The sequence below is a fragment of the Numida meleagris genome, chromosome 8 (assembly GCF_002078875.1).
Source record: "Numida meleagris isolate 19003 breed g44 Domestic line chromosome 8, NumMel1.0, whole genome shotgun sequence".
Classification (NCBI taxonomy): domain Eukaryota; kingdom Metazoa; phylum Chordata; class Aves; order Galliformes; family Numididae; genus Numida; species Numida meleagris.
The window spans coordinates 11,190,447-11,207,890 of NC_034416.1; positions in this window are offsets into that span (position 1 = coordinate 11,190,447).

Below are 17,444 nucleotides of genomic sequence, written 5' to 3' on the forward strand. Positions count from 1 at the left end.
CATATCTGAGAGCATCACCCTCTTGCATGGCCCCTTGCAGCGCCTGATGCATTTTGCAAAGGGGTTATGCCCAAAGCCCACCTGGTGTCATGCCATAGCCATGCAGTGATGACATGGACCACAGGGGACACCATACCAGAAGGTGTCTGCACAGTGTCTGAGAGTGTCAGAAAAATGGAAACTTCAAGCTTTTTTTGCCTTCTGAGATTTGCAGCTTGGCAGAGTTCTGTAGGGGTTACACAGGGCAGCTCCTAAGAGTAGTTCCCGTTGCACAGCCAGTTATAGTGGCATGGGAGAGGGATGGTCAGCCTCATGCCATGAGGACTTCATAGACAGCAGGCATGAGTAGGTCTGGGACATCCTTCCTCATCCCCTGGATGCTCAGGTGGGTTCTTTCACCATCTGGCAGTCTGAAGGCTCAGCTCACTGAGGATCTGGTGGTCCTTAGCTTTTCCCAGCTGGATACACCCTTTGGCCCAAGCATCCAGGGATGGGAAAAGGGTGCAGCAACTGCAGTGCTTGGGAACAATCCTTCTCTGAGCCTTTCATCCTTCCTCAAGGTAAGAATGGGAGAAAACTGCAAAGTGCAGGGAGCAAGATTCACAATAGCATGGAGAGTGCTGTGTCCCACTCAATTTCTTGTAATAAATTGGATGAAACAGCTAAAGATGCAACAGAAGAGGAATAGTTGCTCTGGACTCAATCATGGTTCCTCTAGGAAGGCTTGGGTGCCCAAATCCCCTGAAGGATGCTGAGGACGTGCCATGTGGTGGGGAGGGAGCCCACCAGCTTCCAGCTGGAGTGCGCTGGGACCACGGCCGGGGGGATGGCAACAGGCAGGGCACGAGCGCATCACAGCTGTGAACATCAACCTGTCCCCAAGAAACCAGGCTCTCGTTTCCTCCTCAGTAGACGTTTATTGGCCAGGCACCAGACCGTGCTCGAGGGATGGCCTTGCAGGCGTATCAGGTGGCCGTGCTTTGCATTATCGGGCGGCTTCCCTGCTCCATTTCTGTTCATGTGTCCCTGCCACCAGGATCGGGTTACAGGGCCTTCACAAAGCACCAGCCATCTATTATTCAGCCGCCGTGTGCTACCGTATATGTTGGCGTACAGAGCCGAGCTGACCCGCGAGGTGGGCGTCAGTAAGTGCCTGCACGGGGGGCGGTGCTGTAAATCACCCTCTGTGAGTTCTCAGGATGCAAGCAGACGGCTGGCGGAAACCACTCGGAGGTGCCTGACTCCAGTAATGCTTTATATAGCACGAGCAAAACCCATCCCATGAATTCCCGTCAGAGGGATGGGTGGTGAGACCAGCATCTTCCTGAGAAACGTGGGGAACCTCTCACTGGGTCAGGCGATGGGAGATGGGTCTGACCTGCCTGACCACCAGGTGGATGGGGGGCAAAAAGCCATTCAGTGGGAGGAACCTCAGTGCCAGGAGTTTCTGGTGAGATCTCTCCCTCCTGATGGCCTGAAGATGTTAGATCGGAAACCACGGCAGAGCAGAGGGAATATGTCTGCAGTGTACCTGGGGGGGAAATTCCCATGGGCTGTTCTTGTTGGGAAAGGTTTTCTTGCCACTGAGTTTGGGGGTGGGAAGGGATAAATCTGTTCAGACAAGATTTCAGTTTGAAAATAAGCAGGCAAACAAAAATGAGCAGAGTTAATGGTGATGAACTTCTGGCATGTTATTAGAATACAGCACTTTGATTTTCTGTTTCTTAATCAACCTTTTTCTAATTCATAATTTTGCTTTTACGTTTTTCTTCCTTTCCTGTGAATCCAAGTAAACCATCTGCAGTGCAATGTCAGTGTCACCAAAGTGGAATATCACCAGTACTCTCCCCCACTCCCTCTCTCCAAATACTGCCTTTTACAGGGAAATCCAGTCCCTGCATTCTCCATCAAAGAGAAACACAAGCTCCTTGATGTCTCTATATTCTTCACAAACACAGCTGTAAAATGTACTGTCCTAAATATCAACAATATAAGAAAGTATCGGATGTCCATGGAGGAGAGGGGCTCCAGCATCACCACCAATGAAAAACATCTCTTTGCTTCCCCAAACCTCCAGGGCCACTTGGGTTTACCTGGATGTGATGTTTGGCCATGAAGGGTTGGACGCTGGGGCTTGAAGATGGTGGGGGTAGAGGGGTAGATTTAGAGAAGCTCTTGCAAAGGAATGAAGATCCTGACCCCTGTTGGGAAGGCTGGATTTCCACGAGGAGCTGTGCCTGCAGGACTGAGACGTCACTCCGCACTGCACTGCTCGCCTTCCGTGCTCAAGCCTTGCCTGCCCAGTATTTTATTTCTCAATGGACAAGATTAACAGAGATGTCTTGGGTTTTTAAAAATAGTTAATATTTAAATATTAATTGAGCCATTAATTACATCTGAGCCCCAGAACAAAACAGCTGTGAATAATTAATGAGAGGGCCTATAGTAAATGCCTCTAATAATTCACAAAGCAACTGAACCAGGTATTTTCAGAGCATTCAATGAGAGGAGAAGCAGGGGAGAGGGGAGGCAAGCAGTGGCAAGAGTGACAAGGGAAGGGGCTAAGATCAGAAATTAAACATCATGGGCTGCTTGGTGCTGTTCCTCCAAGGATTTCTCAGCATTTGCACCAGGCAATGTTCAGGTTGGATATTAGGAAGGATTTCTTCCCAGAAAGAGTGGTGAGGAATTGGAACAGGCAGCCCAAGGAGGTGGTGGAGTCACTATTCCTGGAGTTGCTTAAGGAACGGGTAGATGTGGTACTTAGGAACGCAGTTTAGTGGGCAATATTGGTGGTAGGTGGATGGTTGGACTAGATGATCTTAGAGAGGCCTTTTCCAACCTTAATGACTCTATGATTCTGTGATCTTCAGGACATCCAGCTGATGAAAAGGGTAGCTTTCCTCTCTGATTTCTACTGGGGAAACTGAATCATGGGGAGACGGTCTCCCCCTGAAGCAGACTTCAGAGGACCACCAGTACTCCAGGCATGCTCCCCTACAGCTACATCTCAGGGGTAACAGCCTGTGGCTTCGCACACCTAGCCACACGATGGAGGTCCTGTCCCTCCCTCCTGGAGCTTCAGTGATCTCTTTGTGCTTCACCTTATTTTTGCAGGGCAGTGTGACCCCATGGACCAGCTCTTCTCTGCAGCTGGGAAGGTCTTCAAGGCAGAGAAGTTTCCCCTGCTGTGGCCTTCTACAAGCCCCACATCTCAGAGGTGAATTCTGCATCTCCCTCTGAGGCTGCTGAGGAGAGGATTCGTCACAGCTCCCTGTGGTTGATTGACAACCATTAAATGAGCACGGGTTACCATTCTTCTTGATGGCCCAATAGATACATGACACGCGCCCCACTGTTACCAAAGAAGCTTCCCTTTGCAAGAGATGAAAATGATACAACGCACCATGTGCTTGAAAACTGTGACCCTCCCGACCATATTAACAACCATGTAATCAGCAAGCATCAGGGCCTTTCTAATGAAGCACTGCCATTCTCCCCAAGCCACGTAACGGGTTGGCTAAATGCGGCTTTGTTCCTTCTAACAGATGAAAAATTCAGTCTCCTTTCTTAGCTTATTGACCTCCTGCAAATACAGGAGGGAAAGAAGCCACTGCCTTTCTGGTTCTGATGGCACGATATTCGCAACTTAGAGCTATAGAGAGAATAAGAAAACGGATTGGAATAATTATACCAATTTCTACTTCTCTATCTATGTGGATGTGGAGTTTATAAATTAACCAAAAACACTTGCAAATCTGCATAACCAGTTACCTATGTTCCTAATGCTTTCAATTTATCCTAATAGACATTTAATGAATACTTTATAAAGCCTCAGATAGGGTATTTTAAAATCAATGGTGCTATTTTATTGCTGTTTGTATTATCTTTATTTGGATGGTGTCTTAGCACTCTGATGCCCATTGATTTCAGGCTTTGATCAATGCAAGAAGGTTTTGGTTTAAATACATGGAGATGCAAAAGAGGTGCTGGATTTGGGGGTGAAGGGCTCTCTCACATATGAGGGATTGCTGAAATCATGCTCATGGCTCAGAATCAGGGCAGCACGAGGTAATCTACTGCCTTGCATAGCTTTCCTCTTCCCTCTTCATCCTCTGGGATAACAGCAATAAATTGTCCTCAAAGCAGCTCTGCATGGACTGGGCAAGCAGCAGGTTTATTCTCCTTCTTTTGGTCTGGCTAATTCAGTCCCGGGATGCTTGTGTGTTTTATCCCCATTCACATCATGGGTATTCTCCTGAATACCTCTGAAAGCCTCATGCCAGTGCCAGCTCAGCTGCACTTACACCTTGTGGCAACAATGCCCAGATCTGATGGATAGATATGAAGCTTGACAGCCTCTCCCATCAGTATCAGCTCATTCAGCTCCACATCCATTGATTTCTCTTTTCTGTCTCTAGTTCCCTCCAGACTGGCTGAGTGTAGATGAAACCTGTAATGAAATGGATGAGCTCTGTGGGAACACGAATGCTTTTTGGCTGAGTTCTGGGGGAGAGTTGTCTGAACCAGGAGACATTGTGGAGATTTCTCCTTGGATTTGAAAGCAAAAGCAAATTGTGGGGAACGTTTCCCCTGACATTTCATTCAGTAAAATTTCATTCAGTTTGTCAAACTGGGAGAATGTTGCATGAACTGTAACTGTTGATTGCATGGTTTATTCCAAATTGCCATTTTTTCCCTTTCTCAGCAGCAGAAATTTGAATTACAGACTGGGGATCAGGTCTCACACCAATCTTTGTGTTAACCTCATGGCTTTGAGAACTGGGAATGCTGGTGCAGGCTGGAAGCAGCTTTCAGCCTTCTATGTCCATACAAACAAATTGGGGAAAGCTTGGGTATTTCCCCAGGTCTGACTCCAACCAGAATGAACTGGAGAGCTGATTCCTTTCTCTAGGAAGCATGCTCAAGACTTCCCATGTGATACTGAATTTCCATCAGGAGAAAGCAATGTTTTCTCATCGCTGCCCTGGTGAGCAACATGCACTCAAGACTCATTCATATTCTTACGCTTTGCATAACTCATCTGCTTTGCTTGGACATGATGGTTTTCTTGACTTGGGAGATTTTCAGGTTTTTTGCAAGAATATCTGAAGTCAAAACACTTTGGGATTCTCTTTTTTTCTCTCCATCCCTGATTTCTCAGTTCAGCCAAGCAGCCTCTACCTGCAGAGCTCAGTTATCACGGCAGGACTGTGGCTCAGCTGCACACTTCATGCTAATGCATTGTTGAGGGCATTAATTAGGGCTCCCAGGATGTAGTTCACAGCAGGATCAGCCCATTGCATGTCGTCTGGGCAAGGCCAGAGCTTGCACCAGACTTCACATGAGCCCTCTCTGACCTGTGGGCAGCCGCTTCCTGACCTGACCCAGCCTGCTGCTGAGCCCCTCACCGCCTTGTGCACCTCCAGGTTTGTCTACCAGATGAATCCCATTCCATCTCTGAAAATTCTGGTGGTCTCGGCAATGCAGACAGTGGTTTGGCGTTGGTCAACAGCTACTGGCCATAATTAAGGTGTCAAGGGCAGAGTGTGGATGTGAAGAGCTTGAGAAGAGACGCAGTGAGGTGATATTTGCAATTAAAGCTGCAGAGAATGGTTGCCCACCTGCTAGGACATGGTGTAGTTGCCTTCACTTAACTCTGTTTTGACGGCACAGTCTCTTCCTGCTCTGAGTTTCCATCCTATGAACGTCAAGGAACTGTTGGTGCTGGAGTGACTGAGCGATTGTCATAGAATCACAGAATTATTAATGTGGGAAAGACCACTAAGATCATCTAGTCCAACCATCAAACCATGCCTGTGGCTGCTCTAGACCATGTCACTCAGCACTACGTCTACCCTTTTCTTGAGTACCTCCAGGGACAATGACTCCACCACCTCCCTGGGCAGTCTGTTGATTCTGAGAATACATTTTTCCTAATATTCAACTAGTTTGTGCCCAAACTGAATCCAAGAATGTCTACCAAGGCTAGAACCTGGCTGTGCTCCAGAGTCACAGTAGAGGCAGCTCTCATGCTTCCAGGAGCAAAACGCTTGCACAAAATCAGAACAAGTACAAGCATAACCCACTGGATGAGTCTTTGTTGGCCCCAAATGCTGCCTTGAATGCTGACATGTCCTGTTTGGCTGATTTGTTGATAGCATGTGTTCATGTTCTACATTTCACAACAACTACTTGAAATGAATTCTGCTGTTTCTGCTCATTAAAATATTTCCAGTGGTTGGAAAAAAACCAAAAGGAAGGCGGTGAATTTCTAAATCATCTGATAAGCTTCATATCAAGTCCTGATGATTGACATTAAAGATGTGTGCGTCTGAAGCAGAGATTTTCTTTTCATGAGAAGAGGCCAAGTGATAATGAGCACCGAAGCAATTAGTATTACACATGCAAATGTATTTCCTCAGATCTGATTGTGGGGTATAGTGAGAGAGCCATATACTAGAACTGATCAGGAAACTCAAATAATTTTTACTTTGACCAGGTAATCCCAATTATGTATTTCTCCACGAATTAAATTCTGAATCACAAACAATTTCAGAAGAAAGCTAAAAGGGGGTGAGAAAATAAGAAGTGAAGGCTGAAGGTGAAAAATTTTAGTTTTTTAAGCCCTTGGTTTTCCAGTAAATAAATCTTCAAAGAATCAGACTCCCATGAACACTTTAATTTCATGAAAAGCAGGAGTGTAAAAACTTGATTTCTCTCTTACAAAATTTCTTCAAAGACTCAGTTTGGAAAGCCAAATTTCTGACTATGGGACATTTTGGAGAGGACTGGAACATCCCCTTACAGTTTTGCACAGAGCCCTGATACCAGATACCAAGACTTGAGTTCTGGCTGGGAGCTTTCTGAACAGGATCCAGCACACAGGGGGTGCACAGAGGCTCTGCACCCTGGGATGCCTCCTGGTCTGTGCGGGGCAGTTAAACCCAGCAGCGCATTCCTGCATGCTATGGATGTTCTTATACGCTGAGGATGTTTTCATGCATTGGGAATGCTCTCAGATTCTGGGGATGCTTTTGTATGTATGCTGAGGATGCTCTTGTGAAGGGGAAGCTCTCGTACAGGGGATGCTCTTCCTTATACAAATGTGCAGCCCATGGGGCTGGCCCTGGGGGTGCACTGCGGGTGTCCCACATGGACCACAGTAAAGATGCTCTTATATATACTCACCGGCCCTTCTCCATTTTCCGCATCCTGCTCATTCACGAGCTGCGGCTGGAGGAGGCTGCGGCCGGATCCCCCCTCCCCTTCCCCCCATGACCCCTCCTCCTTCTCCCAGGAGCCCTGCCAGCCCCGGCTCCTCCAGGGGTAATTGAAGCAGCACGTAGAGCATATGGCCAGGCAGGGATCCCTGCTGGTGCACCAGCTGTGATCTGGGTGCTGGGAGAAAGCAGGCGGCAGGGGCTCCGTCTCCCTGTCTGGCTGCCTCCCTTTCCCCCAACAGTTGTTCAAATGACGCAGTTTGGAGGTCTTGTTTGCTGTCCGGGTGTTCAGGAGGGCAGTGGTCCTGGTCTCACACTAAAGCATCCCTGCATTACTCCTTCCTCTGTCCTCTTTGCCAATGTTGCTCCCTCACCCCCCATCCCTCTGCCATTGGATGCGGAGTGTTGTGGGGCAGCCTGTGCCTGACAGGGCAGCTGTAGGATCTCAGGGCAGGACACGAGGTGGCACAGCACTTTGGGGGAGAAGTGTCCCCCTGAGGATGGTCCTGCTGCAGAAGCTCAGGCCACGTGGCAAAAGCAATGGCCCTTCATAAAGAGTTTTTTCACCATACAGAAGCAGCCATATGAGGTGGCCAAAGTCCTCTGGTAGCCTTGCATTGCTTGACTGTCCTGGCTGGGTGAGTTTTCAGCACCTTCATTTCAGAACACCTTGACAGATGTCATGTCCTCTGTCCTCCTTCCTGCTCCACAGAAAGCCTTTCGTCTTCAGTGCTTGCCCCCTGCAGTAAGGGAGCAGAGGAGACAACAGCAAGTCTGGGATGGGAGCACAGCTGCTGCTGTCCCTCCAGGTAAAATACTGCCAGGTGAAGAGGAATTGTTGCCTACATGCATGTTCTTCAAGTCCTCTGCAGAGCTAATGTTAGGAGTGCAGCATGGTTATAATGCAATAACTACAGAATTGACAGAGGTGAAGAACCCTGTCCTTACCAAGACATCCAGAAACCAGCCCTACAAATGGAAACATTTGGGATGGGACATTTCATTTCCTCTGGATCAGGTATCCATAGCCTGATAAAGCCTGAGGAGGTGAAAAAGGCTCCGCTTCCTCCAGCACCAGCCAAGCCCACTTTCTAGGATTATCGCAGAGCTTCTCCCTCGGGGAGTAAGGACAATGTCCCAGCCCAGAGCTGGGCTCCCAGATAGTTCCCCACAGAGGGGTGGGGGCAGGGGAGACTTTATTGAAAGGAAAGGGGCTTCATTTGGACCAATTATTCTCAAACTGAAGTGGAGGAAGCCGTCATTTCAGTGTTTCCTTCCCCCCCTCCCTTTTCCATTTGTTGTGTGTATTTTTTTAATGCTCTGGCAATGGCTGAATATCACACAAGTGCCCTGTCAAGAGATATATTCAATAAACACTTGACACCCAAGCTCAGGAATACATGGCCCGTGGCAAACATGAATTATTCAAACGGAAATCAAGATAATTTTGCTTCTAACTCAGAAAACCAAGACTCTTTCTTTCCTTCCTTATTTTTCTTCTCTTCCTCTTCTCATTTTATGCCTGTTCTTTCCTTCTTCCTTTTTTTCTTACCATTTCTTTCTTCTTCTTTTTTTTCCCCAATCTCTCTGGCTGGAAATACAAACTGCATTAACACCTAGGGAAGTCCCTTTGCTAAATAAACCAGGGTGAGGCCCAGAAGGAATCTCCCTTGTTTAAGGAGATAGTCTGCAGGTTTGTCCCCTGTGGTTGCTGTATTGCTTTGGCTGTGTCTCAAGAGCAGCTGGACCCTGTGAAAGGGTGACATAGAAGTGCTATTGCAGGTAAATGTTGGACTATTCAGCCAAAAGCTCACTTCTAACAAAAAGTAATTTGTTTAGAAGAAGCAGGAGGTTGCAGTTGCCCTTCGGGATGTCTTTCTTGCATGACTGAGCCCTTCGCCTGTTCAGGTAAGTCTCCTGCCAGCTGTGGGAGTTGGTAATGATGGAGTATGCTTATGGACGAGGGAGTCTGCTGGGGTTGCAGCATCCCAGAAATGGGAGTGATTTATCAGGCTCTATTCCTACTTTTATTCATGGTTGCCTTTCCCCTTCCTGTGATCTCCAGCTGATCAGCACCAGGTAGTACCAAAGGCATTGGTTCTGGTAGTTCTTCCCTGTCTTTGGACTGGATGGGACTGAAGCACCGTTGTGCACTGAGAAGAGCCAGAGACAGCACCTTAAGAAGGCTTTAGGAATAGAATGTCCTGACTAGAGTCGCAGCAGCACACGTCCTGTTTCTTCCCACCATCAGGAAGGTCTCTTCTAGCCAGCCATTCACAGGCTCCTCTTCCTTAGTTTGATTGAGCTTTGGCTTCTTGGTTGATTAACGACTTTGTGCAGGCAGGTGCTGAGATTCTCCATGGAGTCGTGACACAAGAAAGTACTTGGAGAGTTCACCACTGCAGTAAAACACACTGGCTTTTGATACTGTGCTTTGCCTAGCAAAGAAATACAACACACCTGAGCCCTCTAGGCTCACAAGGGACTGCTGAATTGGCATTCTGGGCTATTACAGGCTTTGGGGTAGAAGATACAGGGTGTGCAAACACATGTCACAGTGCTGTCTCCATCAGTATCTGCAGTGCTTTAGGAGCAAGATGGGTGAGAGGAGAAGCTACCCTGCCAGCAGACCATGGGGTCTCAGCCACTACATCCTCACAGTCACCAGGGGCAAGTGGAGCATTGAAGATGCTTTCTACATCTCCCATGATTGGTTTATTCTGATCAAACCTGCCAACTTTTCCTCCTACTTCCTCCCCTCACTGGCACCATCCCTCCTGGGTGGGAGTAAGCTCTAGCCAGCTCCATCCTTCCTTCCTATCCCCAACTTTTCCGGCAGTGCCTGAGTTTCCTTCTGGTAGTGAATGGTCGTGGTTACTTGTGAGGTTAGGACTGGCTGTCAGCCAATCACAGCCCAGCAGCAGGGATCTAATAGCCCCGGCGCCAGCCATTTGAGAAGAAGGAGAATATAGGTCATCAGTGACATCATCTCTCGGAAAGGTAGGGGGGGTGTTGAGAGTAGAGGGGGAAGCAATCGTTTAAATTTGGAGAGGAGCTAACTGGAAATTTGGGCCATCAGGAGAATAATGGGCCGAGAGGAAGAGATGGGGATATTAATAGAGCTGGTTTCTGTAAGAGCTGGAGCGAACAGCGAGGGATAGAGAACCACAGAGAGTCTTGGTGTCGGCAGGCTGGGAGTCCCTGGGGGCCTGGGAGCATCAGCCTGGATCCCTGCTTGGCCACGCTCTGCAAAACCTCTGTCTGCATCCCAGGAGCCTGCCAGGACTTTCCTTCTGCTCCTCATCAGATGGTCTTCCATCCTTGTTTTATCCCATCCAGATCAGCCATCCCAACCTCCCACTGACCACCACTCCAAGAACCCTCTGAGAAGACCCCGTTACTTTAGAAACCCCCTGAGAAACTCCAGTGTGTTCACAAGGACAAGTGTATCGTCTGGTGTGGGTTTCACTTTCTCCTCTCTGCCTGGGGTGCTGGCTGAGCCTGCTTCTTTCATCTGCATACCCCTGCAGTGTTTGCATGCTAAATCAGGCAGATGCAACACCCCCAGGCAAGCTTTGGTTGCATTTGTAGATTCAGATCTTTGACAGTCTCTCCCTGCTTACCAAGCAGTGTCCCCAGAGAGAATAGGGTATCTCCATTCCTGGAGATGTTCAAACTCCATCATGCAATGCCATCAGCATCCTGCATCAAACAGGGTACTGACTGGACATTTCCATCTCTTCCAGTTCTGGGTCACCATACCCCTCCAAACAGTAGAGGGCATGGAGACCCCACCGCTATGGGACATGGCTTGGTTGTTGTGACAAGGATGTAGTTTCCAGAAGGAGACGCAGTTCCACTTTATCTCACATTTTTGCTGGACATCTGAATGAAGCACATCTCACTGTGTGTCTGAATATGGCAGCAAGTGAAGGAGTGTTGGGGAACAGCCCTCATGGGTGCCAAAACTATTAAACTAGAAAATATGGTTTTACCTGAACCAGCTGTTACACTGCCCTGGCAGACAGGGGTTGTACTTCGGTGTTAGCATAAGACTGTGAAAGTCCCAGAAGGAAACTTGCACAAGACAAGGTGTCCATCAATGGGAACACAAGCTATTTCATGTTTGACTACCACTGGCCAAACACCAGTCATGGTAGTCACTGATCTATGGCTACCTCAATGAAGGGGTTCAGCCTTCCTTGCTGCTGCTCTGCCATGGCACTGTGACAGAAAAGCCTGAGAGCTGAAGGGCAGAGCCTCCAGCTGAAAGAGATGCAGGAATTGAATATGTATGCAGAGGGAAGGTGGAAAGGAAGGGGTTTTCCCCTTGTTAAATATTTACCACCCCAGGCTGGTGGTATGATATTTCCTGCCCTCTAGGAATTCCCAGGGACTGGTAGGGTTGACCAGAGAGGTATGGGGGCTTCCTGGGGAGTCTTCCAGCTCCCTGCATCCTCCCCAGGAGTAACTTGAGGCACTACTATCTCCTACAGGCTGCTCAGGGTCTGTACGAAACCCCACAACCAGATGATCTTTAAGGTCTCTTCCAACCCAAGTAGTTCTATGATTCTACGATATGAAGGTGCTGACCTCAGTCATGTTCTGCAGTAGAACTTAAGCTATCTAGGTTCATGTCTGCTCCAAACTGCTTTCTTCTTTAGCCTGAGTGATGGCTGGAGGAGGTCACCTCTTGGGTACAGAAAGTAAAATGTCCCTTGAGCTGGGATATACCACTGAGGACATCTGAGAGTACTCTTCTCGAAGGCTGTGCCCTGAGGTTTGTCACCTGCTCCCAGTTCAATCAGTGCTGGAATTCAGATGTTCCTGCTATTGCCCAGAATCTCAAAGTACCCTGCTGATGAGTTCCAGGTATATCCCTTGTTGGTATAGAGCAAGTCACTTGCAGGGTGTGGTTCTCCCTGCATAAAACAAGGATAACAATCCTTCCTGGATTGTAGACTCTTCTGGTTTAGGAATAGGACTTGCAGTGTTTGCATGACTGCCTTCCCCAGAGGCTCTTCCAAATCAGTTGTGGTACAAAAACACATGGAAAGACGAAAAAAGTGTAAATATCCTCGGAACCAAGATGGTCCTTAAAAGCCATCACATTAAGTGAACCTGTTCCCTCCTCCAGCATTTCATTAAGCAGCTGGATTCTTCTCCTGCAGTGGTGGAGAGCATTAGAAGAGAAGTTCCCTTACAACCAAACAAGTCTCGTCCACGTCTCCCATAGTCTTTCAACCAAACCAAACTGCTGATCTGGGGCAAATCCACAAGGCAGGCAGCAGGCTTTGCAGGCAGTTGGGCACGTCTCAGGATCAGATTAGTCAAACACTTTGCTTTTCTCCTCTTTTCATGGGTTACAGAACAGTTTTCTTCTTGAGGACAGAGCTGCTGATGGCAAAGGCTGGAGTGGAAACACCCAGGAGCTGGGCAGTGCTCTTACAATTAGCTTTTAGGGTGAGCTGCTCTTCCACACATAGAGACCAGAGTTGGATGCAGCCATGATGGAGAGGAGGTACCCAGTATGCCCTTCCCATGAAGGCACCCAGCAGATGTGTATGGGGCAGTGTTGAGAGATTTCGTGCCTCCTCAGTAACATGTAGATCACTCTGAGGACATCCACCTTGCACATTAATAATATAAAAGCAGTAAGAGCCTGATTTGGGGCTGGGCTGCGCAGTCTGGGACCGCCAAAATATTTTTTGCAGTCCACTTCCGCTGTTGGTGCCCACAGACCCTTCTGCTGTCCTTCCCACCTCTCACATACCCTCATCCCAACTACCAACCTCCAGCCACAGTGCGAGCTGAGGCCAGACCAGCTGAAGGGTTTCTTATGCATGAGAAAACTGTTGGTACTGGGGAAGAGCCCTATTTTCCAGTGGAAAGCACATATTGCCACACTACCCAAACATACCCCAAAAGCGGGCTAAAACATGCCCTTTGCGGTCCATAAGGGCTTAAAATAAGCACTCTTAGCACCAGTTACACAATAGAAAGGGCTCCGGTACTCTCTGGCTGCAGATACATTCGATACACTGAAAGGGTTGCAGGAGCGTATCAGACAAAGTTCCTTACTTTGCTCAGGCAGCCTATCAAATATTTAACGGGCTGCCATAGGCAATTACATTAGAGGAGATAGTTAAACACCCCCTACCCTAGGGCACCCCCCTGCAATGTAAATCAAACAAATTGGACTCTTTTCACAATTGACACACACGATTTTACTTACTGTAAATAATTTAGCATTAAAAAGTCGAGCTACACTTTGCCCCATCTGGATTTTCTTTTCTCTTGCTCTCTCTCCCCGCTCCACCAAGTTGAGCAGCGTGGACTCTGGGCTCCTAATGCAATAGATGGAGTGGAGGAATTTTGCTGCCTGGGTGAGCTGTTAAAGGATTCCCATTTCCTAATGGAAGAAACCACACTCAGGAAACTTGTGAAGTTGCCCATTTAAAACAGTCGGAGATGCTCCCTGCCAGCTAACAGCAAGGGATGGGAAAAATCCCTCACTCCGGAAGGAGTATGGTCTATTGTTGGTTGGCATCTCCTGGGGTCATAGCAATCTCCCCGCAAAACTTGGCTGAATGTTGCACTTTTTAATTAAAAGCTATCTTTCACGATTAGGCTCAGTGGGGTTTTAATAAGGATTTTTACAAACTGGCGTGCAGCGCTGGCCTGCATGGATAGTCTTTCCTCTTACACCTCAAGTGCAAGATCTGTGCAGTAAAACACTCTCTGGTATTCGGGATAAGAAAGTCATCTTGCCATCACTGGGAACTCTTCCCATAGCCCTCTCCCAGTCTCCTGAAAAAGTTGCTTTGAAAGCATGATATTTTGAGCTGCGACTTGATGTCTTTTTCTAATTCTCCTAATCTGGGGTGAGAAAACATGCAGAATTTGACTCTGATGAGTCTTCTGCCTTGCCACTGTTCTCCAGAGCTGAATGGGGTATCACTTTATCTTGTACCAAGCCTGTTCTTCATTACACACCAAGTTTAAATCACTGTGAGTGCCTTGTGAAATGCTCTCCTTGATGCCATTGGCCTCTCTCAGCAGCAAGACAGCTTATAGAGTTTAGTGCATCTGTTAAAAAGCGCTCGGGGCTTGATTTTTCTGCTCCTGCACTCAAGCAAGCCATTTAAACCATCACCCGTGCAGGTACGGCCTCTTACACATTTTCCGACAAATCCAATTTCCATCAGAAAACGTCAATTCCGATGAGATCGAAGCATTTAATCCCTGAACATCTTAATTCTGATGGATGGATCCTCCCCGGGGATCCCCACAGATGGTGGGGATGAGATGTGCTCTCAGCAGCCTGGGGTGGAGAGGACGTTGCTGGAGGCATGGTCCTGTGCAGGACCTGCGATGGCAATGGGACCAAGAAATTTACTTATTCAGACTGGATTGAAGCATAAACCTAAAATTTCCAGTGCGCTAGAAATTCATAGAATCACAGAATGTTTGGGTTGGAAGAGATCTTAATCCCATGCAGTTCCAACTCCCTGCTGTGGGCTGGCTGCCCCCACCAGCTCAGGCTGCCCAGGGCCCCATCCAACCTGGCTTTGAACACCTCCAGGGATGGGGCACCCACAGCTCTCTGGGCAGCCTGTGCCATGGTCTCACCAGTGCAGTTTTTTGGCTTAACTCCTGCTCAGGCTCCTGAAAGGACCATGAGGAAAAGGCAGTGGGTGCACCCCACTGGCTTCCCACCAACACGCCCACCTTTACCATCCCACCATTGGCCAAAGTGTCTGAGCTTGCACAGAGTGAGCCTAGGCAGCTGATGAGAAGGATGTGGCAGTGGTCACCTAGGGGCAGCTGTAGGGCCTCTAAGCCACCATTCTGCAGGAAGTTCTCAACGTGCCTTTTCCACTGGATCCTCTCCTGGAGGCCTGGAAAGCTGTGTCCCCTCCGCTCTCTGTTCCTGTTAATCGCTGCCAGCGGGTATAATTGGTAGCTAGAGCACACAGACCCCATTAAAGCCCATGAGGGTGCCAAACGCTCTCATTCAGGCACAAATGAAGGAGCAATCAAACCCACTTAGGTAATAAAAACAGCTGGAGTCTGCAGGCAACCGCCCGAGGCACCAACCACATGGCAGGCAGGACAATCCTCTGAAAAGTCTGCATAGAGGTGTCCTTTGATTGAAAACGTGGGGATTAGGAGCACTGCAAGGGTTCATTGGCTAAAGGCAGACAGCCAGAAGGAGAAACTATGAGTAGTCTTTGAAAAAACAACATGGAGAAGGAGTTTCTTAGGCATAGACCTTGCTGGAGACAGTTGGTTCCCTATGGGAATGATGAGCAAGAGCATCTGTAAGTGTCATGGTACCAGTGTCCCCAACTCCTTTTGCTAACTTTGCTTGCTGTGGCAGACAGCCACCACATCTGACCCTCACAAGGAGCAGCAGTGACCTGAAGAGCTTTCCGGCTCATCACATCTGTGTAAGGGCTTGTCTCGGGATGAATTTCCAAAGCCAGCTTATGGGGCTGTCATTAAAATGTTCATTATTACTACTGCTGTAGAAGCGTTCCTCTTTGCTTTGCTGTGTTTTTGCACATCCTGGTTGTAAGGATCTCAGGATATCAGTTCTTTCCAAGGAACTGATAAGTCCTAGATAAATGCTTTGGGACTGTCTATGAAGGACACCTGTTCTCTTCCCTGCCTGGGCTAGCACAGGAGTACACCACGAACCCATTCAGGAGGTGGAAGGAAGACAGGTTCATCAATGGATTAGAGCTGGAGAGTATTCCTACTGTCCCCATAGTGCCTCACTGTGTCCCTAACTGTGCATGCGCCCTGTCTACGCTTCAGCATCAGTGACACTGTGTGCAGCGTGCATGGGGGATGCCACTGTGGGTCACTCTTGCTCAGAAAGTTCATAGCCAAGGTGGAGCAAACCCAGGGCAAGGCGCTCAGAGCTGTGTCCTCTAGACAAGGCGACATTCAAAACATGGAGGCTTGTGTGTTTGGAAAAGCACACAGTCCCCGACCTTCAGGACATATTCTGGGCAGAGACTGCAGTCAGTTCCTTGCAGCATCACTCAGCTTGGCGTGATGCTTGTTTCCTTGGGGAAAGTTACATCCAGGAGCTGCTGAAATGCAGAAATTGAGGAGAAGGGCAATGGGGTGACCACCAGGAAGAGCCCAGTGAAAGGAGGATTAAAAACCCCTCAGGAAAGCTTCTGGTTGTCAAAAGAGAGTGAATGAGCCCGGGAGCTGCCAGCTGGAAATGCCTGGGCTCACCGCAAGGCACCCAGGAGGGCCAATTCACCTCTGCAATAATTCTGCCTATGTCTCCACCGAGCAGAGAGCTCCCAGTGAACGGCTCTGGCAGCCGCATCCTCCCCATCACCTGATGCTGCAATCTCTGCGCAAGCAGCAGAGGGGAGACCATGACTCAGAGCTGTGCTGGTGGAAAGCAGGAGGGGAAAAAAGCTTCTGAGCTCCTGGGTTGGCAGAGCATCAGCTTGTTGGCAGAGCATCACTGGCACTCGGAGGATGAGAAGGAAGTAGGCTGGACTAGGGTGTGTGGGGACTGCCCGTTGTCCCTCTGCCATCCCTCAGGCCAGCAAGGATGAGGTTTTCTGGTGGTACCAGAGATGCAGAACTCAGGATTCTGCCCCCTGAGGCCTCCCCTCTGCCCCTGTGTGCAAGCAATGGACTCCACAGCTCTGCTTTATGGATCTGCTTGCTGCATGAGCATCGTACAGTGGCTGTGCCTGCATCTGGGAAGAAGCACACATCTCCTATTGCTGGAGCTGACATTTCCCCATGCAGATCCAGACCTAAAGCGCTGTACTTTTGGGGCGCTTCAGCTTCTCAGCTGCTGGGGCTGGGTTTTCTGGCTAGGATAAATGCATGCTGCTCCCTTGAGAGGGGATTTGCTCTGAGCATGACCAAGCACCCTCCTACCAACCCCACAGCCTCCATCCCCATCTCCAGCAAGTTTTGGGGTTTCACTGCTCTGAGACAACAGCCCTGCTGCCCATCACACCTCCGCAGGGCTGGGAGCAGCCGTAAGGGCTGCAGACCCACAGCCACCAAACATCACACGTGAGCAATGACAGGATCCGGGTGTGGGGACACTCAGAGGGAAGGAGATGCTATGGGGTGATGCTGTGTGCAGGTGCAGATGGATGGAGAAGTGCTGAAGGGGATGGAGAGGAAGATGCACAGATGGAGGTAGGCAAGGCAAAAAAAAAAAAAAAA